The 18570-nt window shown below is 38.1% G+C and overlaps 1 long non-coding RNA gene across 1 annotated transcript in view; it reads left to right on the forward strand.

The window, feature by feature from the left end:
* LOC140531322 (uncharacterized) overlaps window positions 1–16550 on the forward strand; it is a 28670-nt gene extending 12120 nt beyond the window's left edge. The window contains exons 2-3 of the long non-coding RNA XR_011976324.1: window positions 15523–15681; window positions 16250–16550. This is a non-coding gene — a long non-coding RNA (uncharacterized lncRNA). The remainder of the gene's footprint in view (window positions 1–15522; window positions 15682–16249) is intronic.
* Window positions 16551–18570: the final 2020 nt, after the last annotated feature.

The following is an 18570-nucleotide window of genomic DNA, read 5'->3' on the forward strand; positions in this document are numbered from 1 at the left end:
GCCTGAGCCCACTGAGTAGGCTGGGATACAGAAGCCTTGACTTCTGTGTCTTTTCCTGATGGTAAGCATTGTTCTTCCTCATCAGAAAGGAAGGCAGGAAATACCTGTTCCCCAAGAAAGTAACCTTCTATAGTCTTATTTTTTTTTTCCTTTTTCTGAGCATTTTTCTAGCCAGTGACTTGACTTCTGAATAATCTCTTCACACTCACTTCTCCTCCAGATGTGCCCAGCCAGCGCTTGGGGTCTGAGATTCAAATGCTGCTTCCCAGCCTCAGGGCTTTGGGCGGGGGTTGGGCTGCTATTCAGTGTGAGATTAAGTTCAGGTGCTCAGGTAGGGGCAGGGCGGCCTCATGGGGCTCAGCTCCCTCAGGGGGTTTATGCAGAGACCTTCCACAATGGATCTGGGCTCCTGCCTGCTTGGGGAGCCCTGGTCTGCTCCCGCCTCCACTGCTGCCTCCCAAGGGGGCCTGAGTTATGGGTGCACTCCACTCCCCTCTCGGCAGGCCGAGAAGACCCTCTCACCAACCTTTGGGGCCCATGGGTCAGGGACCCACACGGCAGCTGGAGATTCCATCCCTGAAGCCTGCTGGGATCAGCTCCTCTCAGTGCTGCGTGGGCTGGGCTCAGCTCCAGGTCCACAGCTCGAAGGACCTTTCGCAAGAGGTTTTCAGGGCTCTCTGGAACAGAAATCTCGTCTGCTCTGTTGTTCTGTGGCTTCTGCTGCTCCAGAATTTGTTGGGAGTTCTTTTTTACAGATATTTTAAGGGCTGTGGGTTTGGAGCTAGCGTATGTGTGTCTTTCTACTCTGCCATCTTGGCTCTGCCCGAAGTGTTTTCTCTCTGGCCTGGAGCTCTGGAATTTGGCTGTAATATTCCTGGGAGTTTTCATTTTGTGATCTCTTTCAAGTAGTGATTGGTGTATTCATTCAATTTCTATTTTACCCTTTGCATCTAAGAAATTGGGGCAGTTTTGCTTAATAATAATTTCTTAAAATATGATGTCTAGGTTTTAGGCCCTTTGTTTTTGATCATGGCTTTTAGGCAGTCCAATAATTCTTAAAATTACCTCTCCTGTACCTATTTTCCATGTCAATTGCTTTTCCAATGAAGTATTTTGCATTTTTATTTTTTCATTCATTCTTTTGACCTTTTTTTGTCTCTTGATGTTTCATGAAGTAATTAGCTTTCACTTGCTCAATTCTAATTTTTAACTAAATATTTTCTTCAGTAAATTTTTGTACTTCCTTTTTTAATTGGTCAATTCTGTTTTTTAAGGTATTATTTTTTTCAGGGTTTTTTTTTGTGCTTCTTTTGCCAAGCTGTTAATTGACTTTTCATCATTTTCTTATATTACTCTCATTCATTTTCCCAATTTTCCCTCTCTCACTTGTATTTGATTTGTAAAATCTTATTTTAAAGTTTTTCTTTAAAAAAAAAAAAGGTTTTTTAAAAAAAAAGTTTTTCTAGGAATCCTTTTTTGGTTTTTGTTCAAATAAACTTTTTCGTTGAGCATTTGTCTGTAGCTGTTTTGACACTGCAGTCTTTTGAGTTTGTTTCCTGATCTTCCTTGTCACAATAGCTTTTTATGATTACATTCTTTTTTATTGTTTTATAGCTCATTTTTCATTCTATTTTTTGACTTTGAATTTTATGTTAAAGTTGAATTTTATTCCAGGGTTGAGAATGGGAGGCATTGTTGCAAGCTTCATCCTTTTTCTCAGTTTTATTTTCACTCTTAGTTCTGGAAGTTTAGAAGTTTTTGATGCTTCCAAAGTAGTGTGATCTGGGAAGATGTGTGGTTACTGCTCTCTTGGCTTGTGCTCTCATTCTTACCCAGGAAGTATTACTAATCCCCTGTAGCTATAATCCATGCTGCTCCTCAAGGACCCTTCTCTCTCAATACTGTAAGTGATATTGCTCCTCAGGTCCTTTGTTCCCTTGAGAAAGAAAGTGCTCCTCTCTGCTTAGGAACTGTGATGCAGAAATGGGTTTGATGATGGAGTTGCTAAACAATGCCTGTTTTTTGCCCAGTTTTTTGTACAGGGGTCCTCTGTAATCTCTTTCTGACCAGTTGTCAGATCCCCCTGCTGTCTATGGCTTAAGAGCTGCCAAAGCTGCTGCTGCTGCTGCTGTTTCTATTTCCAAAGTCAGCTCCCACTGCAGTGTCACAGAACTTTTTTTTTTTTAAACTCCTAAGTTGTCTTAGACTGGAAAAATATCTCACCCTGACCTTTTATTGGCTCTATCACTCCAGAATTTGATTTGACTTTTATTTAAAAATTTTTAATAGTATTATAATTTTTTCAATTATATGTAAAGACAATTTTTACATTCATTTAAAGTTTTTTTGGAAATCCAAATTTTCTCCCTTCTTTCTTCCTCTCCCCTTTCCCTAAAAAGGTAAGAATTTTAAATAGGCTGTATATGTACAATCAAGTAAAAGCATATTTCTGTACATTGACTTGTTAAAGTTATTTGGAAGGGAATGTTGGGAGAGCTTTGTTGCTTCCTCTGTTCCACTATCTTGTCTCTGTCTTCTTTGAATTTTTTTTTTTTGAGTCACTGAATCTTTTTGGACTTTGGTGCTTCTTGCTTTCACCTTCAAGAGAGATGGGATTATGTCAACTCCACTTCAGGTTGCTGAAGGAAAAGACTCTGGGAAAAAGCTGATGTGAGAGGAGCTGGTAGTCTCCATCATGTCCCCCTCTCTAGCCTTCTGCACTAGAAATTTTGGTGAAATTCTCCTTAGGTGAGATCTAGGACGCTCTCTCTGGATTGAGCTGAGTTTTTTTGTTCCTGGTGGGAGAGCTCTTTCATTTTATATTGTCTGATATATATTCTCCTATGTATACTTTCTCCTAATTCTATTTTCCTACTAATTTGGATGATTGACATTCTTGGCTAAGTGTTATGTATATTCATTGTGGAACTCGTATTATGTGGGAAAGGGGTTGATATTAGAAGTTTGTTTTGAATTTGAAAAACATCTCAAGGACTAATAAATTTTACGGGAGTAAATAGATATAACTCTAGCCTGATTCTTTGGAGTAAAATAGAGTGGCCTCTGGCCTCAACCTTTTACTTCCCCTTCTGGCAGGAATTAAAATTTCCCTTGGCAAAGGACATAAAGGAGAAGAGGGTAGAGATAAGTATTCTACTTCTCATCAAAACACAGAAAGACACACCCATGCTGTGTGAGAGCAACAGCCCTTACAACACTTGAATATCTGCAGGTTTATTTATTCATGAGGAATGTCCCTTGGGAATTTTAAGAAAAGGTGTTATTGATTTGGAGTTTCAAAAGGGCCAATAATGCAAATCAAACACTCTTATTTTCCTGTTTAAAAGAAAGTAATACAATAGACTATATAAAATTTTGTTCCAGAGATGCAGTTCAATGTAATTTTAGGAGAGATCTATTCCATAAAATTATTTTTTTTCTTGGTCCATAACAATGATTTTGTGAGTGTAGAGGGTCTTCCAGCATGGAAATCCTCTCCACTGCCTCAGATTGATAGCTCATCTATATTTTGTCTAAAATCTATAATCATATAGTGTTGTCTGTGGTTCTGAGACGTTAACTGTGGTGCACATATACCCACATTCAGCAAGTATCAGAGACAGGACTTAAGTTCTGATTTCAAGGTCAAACCTTTATCTATTACTTGAGATTGCCTCCTGAGTTTAAAAAATCTTCAGTTTTAATGAAAGAATTTCCAGACATTGCATTTCTTAATCCTGCCATCATAGAACATGAGTTAAATGAGTTACACATCCTGGAGGAAAAGATAAAACATTCTTCCTCTTATGAAAAAATTGAATATCTCAGGCCCAGAAAGAAAAATGGCAGATAGTATTAACAATGCATTTTAAAAAAAAATAAAATATGATGTCTGTCCTGAAATGATTCCTGCCAATAAGATGAAAGCATTTCTGTTTGGTACACAATAGTCTTTGCAGCAGCAGCTCCATGTTTATTTGAATCAAACTGTTGTGTAAATTGTTTCTAATTCTTAGTTTCAGCTATTTAGGCTAGATTATCTTCATGAAATTCTTAAACTTTGACAGGATAAAAAAAATCTCCAAAGCTGCATATGTCTTTTTTTCCCCCTTTTTGGGGCATTTTCCCAACCAGTTACTTCACTTTCGGGTCCTTTGTCAAGAGTAGGGTGTACTCTGGGAATCTGTAAGATCTCAGCACCTCCAAGGTGGCACAATCAAGGGTGTACACTGGTCTGGGAGCAGAGGAGAATTTTGTGACCAGAATCTTAGCAGTTTCCTCTCCACAGCCATCTGGCCTCCAGTTCCACCATCATTCAGTGTGAGATAAAGATCAGCTCCTTCAGGGCCTCCACACAGGGCCAAGGAAAGAATCAGCTCCTCAGCTCCCCCAGGGGTTTTATGATCCAACAATGGATGCGACTGCTCTAGGGGCTGCTGTGGAAGCTGCTGCCACCAGCCCGATGTGGCCTCTGTGGTCCCTGTCTAAGGCTGGAGCTATGGGAAAGCCCTTCTCCCTTCCTGGACAGCTGAAAAAACCCTGTCGCTGACCTTTGGCACCTGTGGGTTGAGGGATCTGTGAACTTGCTGCTGCTACTGCTGCAGCTGGAGATTCTGCCCCCGAGGACTGTTTGTGAGCTGTGTGCTGGGTGGCCAAGGCTGGACTGGGCTCCACTCTGCGTCTGGTGCAACAGATGTTTCCGTTGGGCCTTTCAGGTCACCCTAGGCTGGAAATCTCCTCCGCTCTGTTCTCCACTTCTGTTGCTCCAAAGTTTGTTGAGAGTCCCTCTCTACAGGTATTTTATGGGCTGTGTGGGGAGAGCCTGCATATGTGTGTCTTTCTACTCCTCCATCTTGACTCTGCCTCTCTGTCTTTTTTAAATTAACAGTTATTATGTTCAAGGGATTTAAAAAATCACCAAGCTGCAAATAGGCTTTTGATATCTATTTTCCCCAAACAAATAGGGAGATATGGGTAATATAAATTATTAAATCTCCTTATACCATCAGTGAAAAAGTTTTAGGAAAATAGTACATTATTAATTATTGGTATAAGTTACTATCAATGTATCACCCACAGACTTATCAGTCAAGCCTATTTAGTTTTCTAAAGCATGATATACTTGTCATCAGAGTGGTAACTAATGGATATGGCAGGGTTACATACTATTTAGCATTTCTGTACTTTTCTAGAAAGGCAAGTATGACCTCATAAGGTCACCAAATTTTGAACTTTTTTACTGAGAGGGAAAGAACCACTGGAACTAGAACAAGAAGACCTGAGTTCAAATCCCTATTCTGACACTTAGAGCTATGTGACATAGGAAACATGTTTTAGCTGGAATACACTCTGAAGGTGTAATACATGCCTGTCAGACTGCAGGGATATTGTTGTATTCTTTGGTTTCCACTGGGCTTAATCACTGTTGGTCTCATGTGGTCTAATCTTTGCTAGCTGGATGCATGGATGTGTTTGTTATTGTCTCTCCTGCACATGTTATCACTGCTGGGCCTTTCTCCTACTGGTCATGTGCTATCCCCCTGGTTGCTGTTAGATACTCATAGGTATGGCTTTCCTGGGTACATGGCTGGGGAACTTTTCTTTTCTTCCAGCTCTTGGCTTCAGCTGTAGTCTCTTCCTCACAGGATTAAGTTCTGCCATGGCCCTTTTAATCTAGAGTCTCAAGGCTACAACAGTTTTGGAAAGTATTTTAACACATCTAATCATTGCACTATGGGGAAAAAAATACAATCTTTGGTAAAAAAAATACTTCTTCCTAGCATTTTTCCAATGAGAAGTGGTTTATTTCTCAGAGACTTAGCCAAAATGGGCTTTTCTCTCTAGAAGGAGATTCCTGGCCCAAGGCGTTGAACTCTTTCAAATACAGAGCAAGGCCATATCTTCAGGATTAAAAAAAAGCCATTTAAGATTTATGTCTTTTTTTATATCATATTCATTTACTGTGTCATTTACTTTACATCCTTTGCAAGAAAGATAAAAGGAAAAAGAAACAAAAGCAATGTAACAAAACATTGACTATATCTGACAGTATATAAAGTATGCCATATCCATAGTCCCTTACCTCTGCAATAAAAGGAGGAAGGGGCATTTTCTCATCTCTTCTCTAGGACAGTCTTGGTAATTAAAATTTTACAACATTCACTTTTTATTTATCAGTGCTATGATATTTTCTATGAAATAAATAGGGTTGAATCTGTATTAGATGTCTTTCTAGACCAGAGGAGTCAAGTTTGCCATTCATGTGCTAACTCTGGAATGAGAGTATAACTTGAACCAGATTAAAATGTAATTGGAAGATATTTAACAGAATAAATAAAAATAACATAACATAGACAATGTGAATTTGTAGCTATGTAAGTCAATAGGCACCAGCAGGGACACATTTCCATTTGGATTCGATGCCAGTGCTCTAAAGTCTGGTAAGTTCCTCCTAAATACTGTCTACCATTCAGGTAGTCACTACCTGAGTGAGGGAGTGGAGGTCCTAGAGTTCTGGGCCTGAAGTCAGGAAGACCTGAGTTCTAATCTGGTTTCTGATATCTATGTTAGCCTGGGCAAGTCACTTAACTTTGGTGTACCTTGGTTACTTCAACTGTCAAATATATATAAGGATGTCATCTATCTCACAATGTTGTTATAAAAATCAGATGAGATAATGTATAGATATGAAATATGTGCAGAATATAGCACAGTGCCTAAAAGAAAATATTCAATAAATGCTTGTCTCCTCCCTACCTCTAGTCAGACATATAGTAAGGGTTAAATAACAACTGAGATCTATGTACTTAAGCTAGACAATTTTGCTTTTTAGTTCCATAGAAATTTCTTCACAAATGTTAACCACTATATATATATTTCAAGTCCGTTCCTTGATGAGCTACCTTTGTTCCATAATAGTGATGGATATAGTCATTCATAGTCATTCAGTAATGTAGCTGGTTCAAGTAAATTTCCCTGAATAAAGTTTCAATGAGTATTGCAAACCCTTAACAATATCCATAGAAAAAAAATCTTGCCTTGTGAAAAATATCTAATTATTAACCGATCAATTGTACAAATATAACACAGAGTCAAAGCTGTTCATCTAATTTATGCCCTATGATCCTTTTTGGTTTGAATTATAGTATAATAATTGGATAAATTAGATAAGATTAAGCTGAAAAATCGCATTATCCAAATATTTGGCATACCATAGGACACTGAAAATACTTTTGCTTTATAAATATTTCTTGTTTTATTTGATTTTTATTTTTAGCCAACTCAGTACTTTATCTTGTTCCACATACATTTAGCATAAGGGGCTCATAATTACTATATATTTTTCTGAAAATCAAATACTGTTGTCATCTTTTAAAAATATTTCTAAATAAGTTACTATTGTGAAGAAAAAGCCAGAATAATATAGGAAAAAAAGGTATAATATGAAGGGCTATATGACCCTGGGAAAGTCGCTTGATGTCTCAGGGCTCTAGGCAACTCTGTCTTTAAGTTGCAAATAAGGTGCTCACTTGCATTGGTAGAGGCGATTCTTCAGGGAGTTATCCATACCAATTAAATAGGTCTAAAACCTATCCCCTATATAGGAAAATTACTATTATAGGGAAATCAGCTATTTACTAGCTGTGTGACCCTGGGCAAGTCACTTAACACTGTTTGCCTCGGTTTCTCATCCATAAAATGATCTTGAGAAGCAAAGGGCAAACCAGTATTTTTGCCCAAAACAAAAACAAATAGGGTCATGAAGAGTTGGCCACAACTGAAATGACTCAACAATAACAACAGCTGCTATTATTATTTCTAAGCAGTCCTTAAGCTCCTATGGAGAAAATTTGGGAGATTTCCTAACCTGAATTAACTACATATCCAACCATAATTAACTAGATAATTTCTCAAGTTATTTTGTCTATGCAGATTGACTCATGGAGCATTTCAGGTCAAATTTTAACTATGTGACACAGTTAATGTAATTCTATCAATACTTCTGATGATTCCAAGCAGAGCGTAATGTTGCTCCTGTGTAGAGTGAAAATGCAACACTGAATGAGATTTAAAGACTAGTGGAAAATTCTTGGGGATAAGCATCAAGGGGTCCTTTAAGCAATATTTTCTTGCTGTTTTCAATTTCATTTAGGAGTCTGCTCTCTGAACTTAGGTTGTGGGAGGTTTTAAGTATCATTAGCAAAGAAAATAAAGCTAGTTATGGTGTATTCCCCTTCATGAGCTATTTCCTTGTCACAAGGATTGGCATGTGGAATGTTTCAAGTGGGTTGGCTTATATGGTACCACCCACACTCCCCCCACTTTCATCCTTGTGGCCCAGCAACATGCTTAGCCAGAAATCTGGCAGAAGTTAGGATGCCACCTGTGATTGCTAATGGAAAGTACTCCATGTGCATAGAGCTCATTTAATAGGCAATTGCTTATTTTAATGTTGAGATTTTTGGTTTCTTTCTTTCTTTCTTTCTTTTTTGGAGAGAAGTTGGGGTAGAGAAATGAGGGGAAAAAAGAATCATAGACTAACAGAAATGCAGAATTGGAAGGGACCTCAGAGACAATTTAGTGCACCTCCCAACCAGATTTTGAATCCTGTTCACAATATCTGTGACGTGTGATTATCCTGCACTTGAAGACCTCCATTGTTGGGGAATGTACAATTTTGTCTCTTGACAAATCTCATGGTTAGGAAGATATTCTTTGCATTGAACTAAAATTTGATTCCCTCTAATCTTCCCTTATTTGTCCTAATCTTGTCACCTGGAGCCAAGCAAAGCAAAGGTAATTCCTCTTGCACATGATAATCCTTTAAATATTTGAAGATAAATTTGATTCTTCTGATATTGCCAGTTCCTTGATGACTTGGTGTGGTGAAAGCCTCGACTTTGTAGTTCAGTCTCACAGACCAATCATTCTTGATTGATAAGTCAGACTCAGTTGTGAATAAGCATTCCTCTATCATTTCCACTGCCTTATGAAAAACCAAATGATAGTAAAACAAGTTTATTGGAGGATAGGCCAAGCCCAGTCCTTTTGATCATGGGCAGTGTGCTTGGCTGATGCAGTTCCCTGAGCTTATCGTGTCAGCTGAGCATAGCCCTCTGTGACATAAGGAAAATATTTACCCTGTTTTTAGTGAGATCCATATCCAGGATCATAGATCTAGGACTGGAATGGACCTTAATGGCTAATTGTTCAAACATCCCATTTTATACATGTGAAAACTGAGACCTAGGGAGGTTAAGCTTCTTTTAAAATTTAGTTTTAGGACCATTTCAGCTGCCAGCACCTTCCTATCCCAAACTTCATTTTCTGTACAGTATGTATATACCTATATATGTGTATGTTTTTTCTCTCTTTGAGGGAAGGGATGGTTTCACTTTTATATTCCTTAAAGCCTGACTCACAGCAGACACTTAATAAATCTTACTTCATTGATGACCCAAGGTCTTATAGGTCATCAGTCTCAGAAGTAGGATTTGAACTCATACCCTCTGATTTCAGAGCCAGTGTTCTTTCCATATATAACAGTACCAAACTGCTTCAGATGACATAGGAGTTGAATTGAGCCTATGCTACAATTTTTTATTGGCTTTGTTATCTCTAATAGCAAGTTTTCTTTGAATTCTTCCAGCTGGTTTGGGCACTAATAGTATATGCCTATCAGTAGAATACCTCAGTTTCTTCCTCTTTTTATCCTTACTCTATTGGTCACCAGTATGCTTCCCCACAAATTTAAGCATTTTCATACAGTTTAATATAATCTTCAGGTACAGTGCTACTCCATGTTTCTGTTTAATCTAATATGTTCTTTTTGAGCATGGTACAAGATACAGTAAAGGAATGAGAGGAATAGGGCAGCAAACTGAATTATGTTTGAACGATAATGTAACCCATGTTGCCATGGAGATGTGATGCTCTAGCAGATGCCACCCTAAGAATTCAGCAGCAAGTGACATTTTGGAACTGGGAATTTTTGGAATGCTTGTTTGGAAGGCTGTTAGGAGAAAGATTCTAGAAAGAGCTCATCCAAATTGCAAATGACGGTCTAGAGTTCATCCTCTCTCTGAGTGTCATTCCTGGGCCTAGCACACCTAGCTAATTTCCAAGCTGAGTTTGAGAAGGAAGCAGCTCCCATTAGCTGAATAATCCTCTGAATTTTTGTCTTTCCCATGAGAGGAAAGAGGCTGCATCAGGAAAAAGTGATTTCTGCTGCAGTTAGTGCTCAACACTGGCTGTGTTGTATCCATGAATTCTACCCTTCCCTTTGTGTCCTTAGTTCCTTCGTTTTCTTTCATTTATTCCCCTTTATAGAAACAAAACCAATAGCTGTTATTCCTTGTAGTGTGGTTAACATTAGCATCAGAGGGGTGAGATTTGTATAGTGTTGAGTAGAAAGCAAACACATCCTGCTGCAACGTGAGGTGAAGGGAGTGGCTAGAAATAGAGCCTCCACTGGAGGACATAAACACATTGAGAGCAACTTGTCAGAGCAGATTATAGGGTAACTTCTCCCTACCCCTACTTTTCAGCTTTCTTTTCTGTGTTGTCTTCATTAGATTGTAAGTGACTTTTGGGCAGGGATTGTCCTACTTTTTCACATTTATATTCCCAGCACTTTTCATAGTGCATAGTACATAGTAGGTGCTTAATAAATGTTTTATTGACTGACCCAGGCTTACAACTTAGATGTCATCCTTAGCTCCTCACCCTTTCTCATCCCTCCCCTCACCATATGCAATTGGCTGCTAAGTACTACCAATTCTATTTTTGTGATATGTCTTCTATGTATTCCCTTTTCTCCACTGACTCAGCCCACCCTGATCCAAGCCCTCATCACCCTACTGCTGGACTATTGCAATCGCTTGCTGGTTGATTTTATCACCTCAACTTTCTCCCAATTCCAGTCCATCCTATACCCGGTCAAACTAAAGCTTATCTTCCTGAAGTACTGGTCTTACCATGTCACTCCCATATTCAGTGGTTTCCTATCACTACCTGCATCAAATATACAAAAAAAACTGGCATTCAAAGCCCTTCATAACTGAAGGGCCCATCCCCCCACTTCCCTCTTTGTCTTCTTACTCCTTACTTTCCCTCACATACTCTTCAATTCAGTGATATTGGCCTCTTTTTTTTTTTTTTTTTTAATAATGCCCATAAGACACCACATTTCCCAATTTTGTGTGTTTTCACTCGATTCCATGCCTGGAATTCTCTCTCTTGTCATTTCCATCCCTTTCTTTTCCTGGTTTCCTTCAAGTTCCAGTTATAATCCCATTTTCCACAGGAAGACTCTCCCTGTCTCATACTAATGCCTTTGTTCAGTTGTTCATCCCCAATTTACCCTGTATCTATCTTGTTTTACATAGCTGTTTGTTTGCTGCCCACCTCTCCTTCCCTCCCCCCAATGGATCATGAGATCCTTGAGGCTGAGGATTGTCTTTTGCTTTCTTTTTGTAATCCCATTTCTTAGTATAATGCCTGGCACATAGTAGGCACTTAATACATACATGTTTGTTGACTGACTGACTGATATACATCTTCTCCTGATATAGATTTAATGAATAACATCTTGTTACTTTCTTCAGTCAGGGTGGGAGTCATAGACTCACCTCTACCTTTACATGCATACACATACACACAATCTCACACACACACACACATACACACACAAAATAGTAATATTAATGTTTAAACTCAGATTCAGGGTCAATCTGGCAAGGTGCCTAGTACTAAAGATGGCATGATTTCTCCACTGTGAATTCCAATTCCATCATTGTCAGGATGATCATGGAGGATCTGGGAGTGGGCAAGAAGACATAGGCTGCCCTACCCTTCAAATGATTAAAGAAGCAGAGTACTAGGCCTCTGTCAATCATTCTTTCTCCCTCTTGCATCTTCAGTCTCTCCTTCATTTGCTCCTTCTCCTCTTCCTTCATCCTTATCCTTTTCCTTATCCTTAAAAAAATCACTTTCCCTTTAATCTATTACTCCCTCAAAGTATAACACATTTACTCTGCCTTTGGCTACTAAAGAGTAGCTTATGTTTATATTTCCATTTTTAAAAACCACTTTAAGCCATGAAGTTACTCCTTGTAGCTTAATTTCTTCAACATTCAACCAAAACAGCTCTCTTAAAGGTCACCTTCTTTTTCTCAGTTTCAATGACCTTTCTCAGTACTCAGCTTGGCCTGGAAATTATTTTTGACAATGCTGACCATCTTCTTCCTCTTCCTGTTTTCTCCTTCTTTTGCTTTAGGGAACCAGACACTCTTCTTGCTCTCTGTTTCACCATTATTGGATTCCTCAGGTACCCTGCTATTTTAGAGCTCTTGATAGATTAGGAGAAGAACACCAGTTAGTCAACTAGTTTTTATTAAGTACCTAATGTTAGGCACTGTGCCAAGCCCTGTGACATACAAAGAAAGGGAAAAAATACCCTGGAACAAGCAAACAGAAAACTTCAACTTGTTTCCTGTTCTCCAACAGTTCAGAGTCTAATGAGGCAGACAATATGTAAATAATGTATGACAAAATATATACAGGATAAATTTGAAATAATAGAAGGTAGGCACTAGTGTTGAGAGGGATCAGGAAAAGCTTCTTGTAGAAAATGGAATTTTAGCTGGCTTTTGAAGTAAGCCAGAGAAGCCAGGAAGCAGAGGTGAGGAGGGAGAGAATTCCAGGTCTGGAAGAGAGCTAATAAAAATATCTGGAGTTTGGAGATGTCACTAGTGTGATGTGTATCCTAGACTTTAAAAGAAATTTTAGAGAGAGAACAGGTAGGACCCTATATACTGAGGCTTGTGGGATATCAGAAGTCCTCTAGAATGTAATTCTTGTGATTTAGCTCCCATGAATTCTATTGAAGAAGGAAGGGGGCTTTAAAGAAATAAATGTGACTGCACAGCTAGTTTATCAACAAAATGATTGCAAAAGGTCAGGTACAGAAAATGAAATCTTGGAAAAGTAACTCAGAACAAATTGAAGAAAGGATAAATTTGGGCAGTTAGGTGACACAGTGGGTACAGTACTGGGCCCAGAGTCAGGGAAACTCATCTTTATGAGTTCAAATCTGGCCTCAGATACTTAGTCACTTGACCTCTGTCTGCCTTAATCCCCTGGAAATGGAAACAGTAAACAACTCCAGTGTCATTTGCTAAGAAAACCCCATGGATTGTATTAGAATGCTATGGTCTGTGGGGTCATGAAGTTTGGACATGACTGAACAAACAGCAACGATGTGTTTTAAGAACTGTGTTAGAAAAGCTAAAGCCTAATATAGTTAATGATTATTATAAATACTAAATATAGAAAGGCTATTTTAGTTATGTCAACAACAGTAGGATGATAGCAGAATTGGACTCCTACTTGAGGCAGATAGAAGAGACTCACAATTAAGCAAAATCATTTATCTCCTTTATAGGCTCTTGTACAACCTTTTAGGCCAGCGAAGTAGTGGGGTGGATAGAGTACTAGGTCTGAAGTCAGAAAGAGCTGAATTCAAATCCAGCTTCAGATACTTACTAGCTCTGTGACCCTGGACAAATCTCTTTACTTTGCTTGCCTCAGTTTCCTCATCTGTAAAATGAACTGGAAAAATAAATGGTAAAGCAATCTAGTATCTTTGCCAAGAAAACCCCAAATGGAATCAAGAAGAGTTGGACACAGCTGAAACTCCTGAACGACAAAAATACATCCTTTCTCCTCATAATATCATCCTTCTCTGAACTCTTACCTTTAGTCTCATATCTCTCTTTATTCTGTCTCTTAAAGACTTTAACCCCTCTAATGGTATTAATTATCACCTCAATGTAAATGAATCTTAAATCTCTATCTCCAGGTTCAAATTTACCCACATTTTTACATGTTGATAGACATCTCCTCTTGCACCTTCCACCAGCACTTTAAACTCAATTGGCTTAAAACTGAACTGATAATTTTGCTCTGGAGACCTGGTCTTCTTGCTGACTTTACTCTCTAGTAATTGCATCATGTGTTTTCTGGTTCCCCAGATTAGTAACTTTGATCATTTTTGGCTCCTCCCTTTCTCTAGGACTAAACATCCAAACCAATTACCAATTTGATTCCCTCTACTGTTTCCAATGCTACTATTGACCCTTTAGGATCTCACTGTGTCTCACTGAACCAATGGCCTGCTCCTGGAATCCCCGCAATTTATCCTTCATTGCATATTAATCTTTTTAATGCATAGTGATGATCAATATATTTCATTGATCAAAAACGTTCAATGTAGTCCAAATAAATGGAGTCTAAATTACTTATCTTGATATTCAAGTCCTTCCCCGATCCAGCTCCAATCTACCTTTCCAATCTTTTCGCATGTCATTTCTTTTCACTTAAGCTATGTTCCACCCACACTGGACTATTTTCCTTTTTCTAACTGCACCAACAATTTTCTGCTTCTATACCTTTGTTCACTGACTTCAATCCTACATCCAAAATTATTCTACATCCTGGAGTTGCCTGTGAGAATATTATACTATTTCAGTGTCCTAGACTAATGGTTTTCTTTACTCTGAACCCTTCAATGATTTTCCCAACCAAATCCCTTATCAGATCTTATAGCTCTCTGTACTGCTTATTTGTATTATAATATCCTCATTTTTACTGCTTTTATCTGTGTACGTGTTTTATCACACCTATTTGATCACAAGGAGCATTTTGAGAAGGAAGATAAGTCTCTTTGTCTTTGCATATCCTGAAGCAACTACTGCATGACATCAGAGATGGCAGCCACTGAATAAATCTTTGTGGAATGTTTCCAGTGCATAAGTGACTCATCCTGGTCTTAAATTTGCCTTATGGAAATAACCTGGCCTTATATTGGGCTGATTCTAGTCAAAATTAATTAACATGCAATCCATTTATTCATCAATTTCGGGATCAACAATCTTTTTAGTCCCCGGTGCCAGTAGCAGGGTTAAGCAGTGCCTATGAGTGCCTAAGGCAAAGTTAGAGGATAAGAAAGAAACAACGAAGAGCAAAAATAAAAGCAGAGGAGAGCGGGAAGGAAGCAATACTAGTTAGAGGGAAAGCAAGAGAAAATTTCCTTTTAGACCTTGTGTACCTATGTGCATATACCTATAATACAATGTATAATTTAGGCTAACAGTATTATATGAGATGATCATGGAATAGGTTATTCATGATTAGCATACTATAAACAAGAGTAATGAATTATTATAAAGTTACAAAGCAGAGAAATAGGCAATGAATTTAAATCAATTATTACTAAAAGCAGATTACATTTTACCTAATAGCTTTCATCCCAGAGGCTGTCAAGGGGGGGGGGGGGGGGAATATGTTGTCAAATTTTGCAAAACTCAGTGTTTTTGTTGTTGATGTCTTTGATGAATTTGATCAGTTTATCCTTTACCAACAGTATTGATAACGGGATATAATGGAGCATGTTGCACTGGAAACAGCAGTGAGAAACTATCTAAATTTTATTTCCATCTTTTCACTCTCTAACCATTTCAGAAACTCAGAAAATTACAATTGGAAGACACCTCAGAGAGGGTATAATTCTTTTGCTGATATATGAGGATGCGGAGGACCATAGAGATGATGTGACTTGCCCAAAGCCACATGTTATAAGCAGAGCCAGCATCTGTCCGAACCCAGATGCAAGGAAACTGAGTACGTACAGATTTACAAAGCAGTTTTCTCAAAGAATTCTTTTGGTAGTGGAAAGATCTTTTTTATCTGTTTTTACAGATTATGTTTTATAGATTGTTTTCAAAATCTACAGGTGAGGAAACTGAGGCTGTAATACATTAATTGCCTCATCCATGATCACAGAACTAGTTTCTAAGGAAAAATTCACACAACCACATTTACTGACTCCAAGTCTGGCACTCTCTCCATAATACCAAGCTGCTTCTCAGCCAAATAGTAGGTCACCCTGGGGCTGTGTGTTCATCAATAAAATGAAGTGAATTGGAATGGTTGGTTTCTATGATTTTCCATCTCTAATATTTTATGATTTAATTATAAAAACATGTATTTGTGCATTGGATATCAGTGAGTATTTCACTGCCAATCTCCAGTCCCACAGAAACTACATATAGCAACTTGGATTAAATAAAAAAAGGAATGCGTAGAAAAAAATGTCAAGTACCAAGTGATGGCCTAGATGTAATTTTGTTCATGAAGCTAGTGCCTGAGAATGTATTACATAACTGTGCACTTCAACCCTTCTTTTCAGGATGAATGAGTTCGTTTTTTGCCCCCTTGGGAAAAAATTTTAATACTATGACTTGTGGGAAAAAAAGAAGTCTGTGCAGAGTCCAAATAAAAGGTTTCCTTGTCAATGGTGAGATTTTCTTCTTTTTTTTTAATGTTTTGTTAAAGACTTCTTTTTTCTTTTTGTGCATCACCATTGGCTTCTCCTATCCCCAGAGTAGAATCCCCCCTTGTTAAGAACCAGGACAGAAAAGCAAAACAGGTCGACACATTGATCTTAACTAGTAATATATACCTCCTTCTGTACCTGTTATCCACCACTTCTCACCCGAGAAGGGTTAGAAATGTTGTCCCAAGAGTCTTTTGAAGTCACAGTTGGGGTGTATGTGTCTGAGGGTTTACTGAGCCCTTTTCAGGTCTGCTCATTCACTTTTAGAATCCATCTTCCCCCAACTCTCACCTGTGGCTCCAAAAAGCTATTGCATGTGCAGAGGCCTTACCTTGGTAAAACTGCCTCAGCAGTTGGCTAAACCAGGTTAAGGGTAACTGACAGGCCTTAGACTTGTTGGTGAGTTAGGGGGATGTCCACCCTAAGCAGGAAAGACTTTCCCTGGTGGAATAGGTAGATGAGAACAATTTGTTTCAATAGCAATGAAGGTGGCTCAAGCACTGCAGTGCTTAGAGCCTTGTCAGGCACACCCTAGGCCATTGCCACTCAACGACTTTTGTCTTGCCACTGGACTTTGATGACTCAGGAAGAGAAAGTAAGTCTGATGATTTTGTGTAACTGTCTCCCTTAAATCCAATTTATGTGCAAGTCATCACCCCATGATATCATTGGTTCTCTTTGAAAATGAAGAATAAGCAACAACATTTTATTTAAAAAAAATTTTTATGAGCTTAAGAGTTAACAGCAAATGCAAACATTTCAATATATGAAGAGCAAGAGAATTATATAAGAAACGGTAAACTTCTATTGCATATGCCTTGTTTTTTCATAAAAAACTTAATGGTTATATGGAGCCAATGTTGAGCACTAACACAGCAGAAATCAACTTTTCCTCAGATTGGATCTTTTCTTTTATGAGAAAGGCAAAATTTAGAGAAGTTACTAGAATGTTGGAAGTTGTTTCCTTCCCAGACTCAGTGTGGAGACTCACCTTGGTGCTAAATTTGAAATGTCCACATGGCCTCAGGATGTAGAATGAATCCTGAACTATCACTCCCAATTTAGCTAAACTCCTTCTTGCATCATTCTCCCAATAATCTTCATAAAGTAGAACAAGAATTCTCAATTCTCTTGAAATCTGAGGAAACAAAGATTAAGTAATTTTCCCAGGGTTACACAGCTAGTAAGAACTGGGGATTGATTTGAATTTAGGTCTTCCTGACTTCAGGCCTGGTGCTCAAATGGGCCACATAACTACCTAAAGCCCTACATATTCATGGCACTGTGTGTTGCATTACCAGTTGAGGCTGAACTATTTTCCTAGTACTGTTATTTCAGCCGTAGGCACTCTAAAGGTAAAGACTGTCTGCTGAGTTATGGAGGGATTGTGATCTTCACTGTGGAAGGTTTTGGATGTATAGACAACTTACACAATTACTATGAGTCTCCATAATGGCACAGATATTCTTTAACATGAAAGAGAAATTCACAAAAAAATTCAGTTTGTTTAGGAGTTGTGCAAGGTAATAGAGATAATTCAGTTATTCAGTTTGCTGCCCTAACTATCAAGACTCACTATCCTTTTCCTTGACCCCTATATGAAAGCCCTTATTTGTAGTAAATATGAATAGATCATCAAATGAATTAAACATATATTGTCCATATTATTTCTCTGGATTTTTCAGGTTCATCTTTTCTTGTGGTACAACAATATTCTACAATATTTGTATTTACCACAACTTTTAGCCATTTGCCAAATGATGGATAACCCACTTTCTTTCTAACTCTTTGCTATCACAAAAGGTTTTCTCAAAAAGTTTTTGTATTTGTGGGTAATAGCCACTGTTTTTAACCTCTTTGAAATCTATTCTTGGTAATAGTGTTACTGGGTCAAAGTGAATAGTCTAGTTAATTTTATAGTATAATTTCAAATTCTTCTCAAGAATAATTGGGTTAAATTTTAGCTCTGTTAACAGTGTATTGTATGTCTGTTTTCCCATAGACCCCCTTATAATCTCTCTCTCTCTCTCCCTCTCTCCCTCCCTCCCTTTTGTAAACTTTGTTAGTCTTGTGGCTATGAGATTAACCTAGACTTTAAAAATTTTGTCTCATGATCGATTATTTGAAACATTTTTCAATAATATAAATATAAATATAATATAAATGTGAGCTAT

The sequence above is a fragment of the Notamacropus eugenii genome, chromosome 3 (genome assembly GCF_028372415.1).
Source record: "Notamacropus eugenii isolate mMacEug1 chromosome 3, mMacEug1.pri_v2, whole genome shotgun sequence".
NCBI lineage: Eukaryota > Metazoa > Chordata > Mammalia > Diprotodontia > Macropodidae > Notamacropus > Notamacropus eugenii.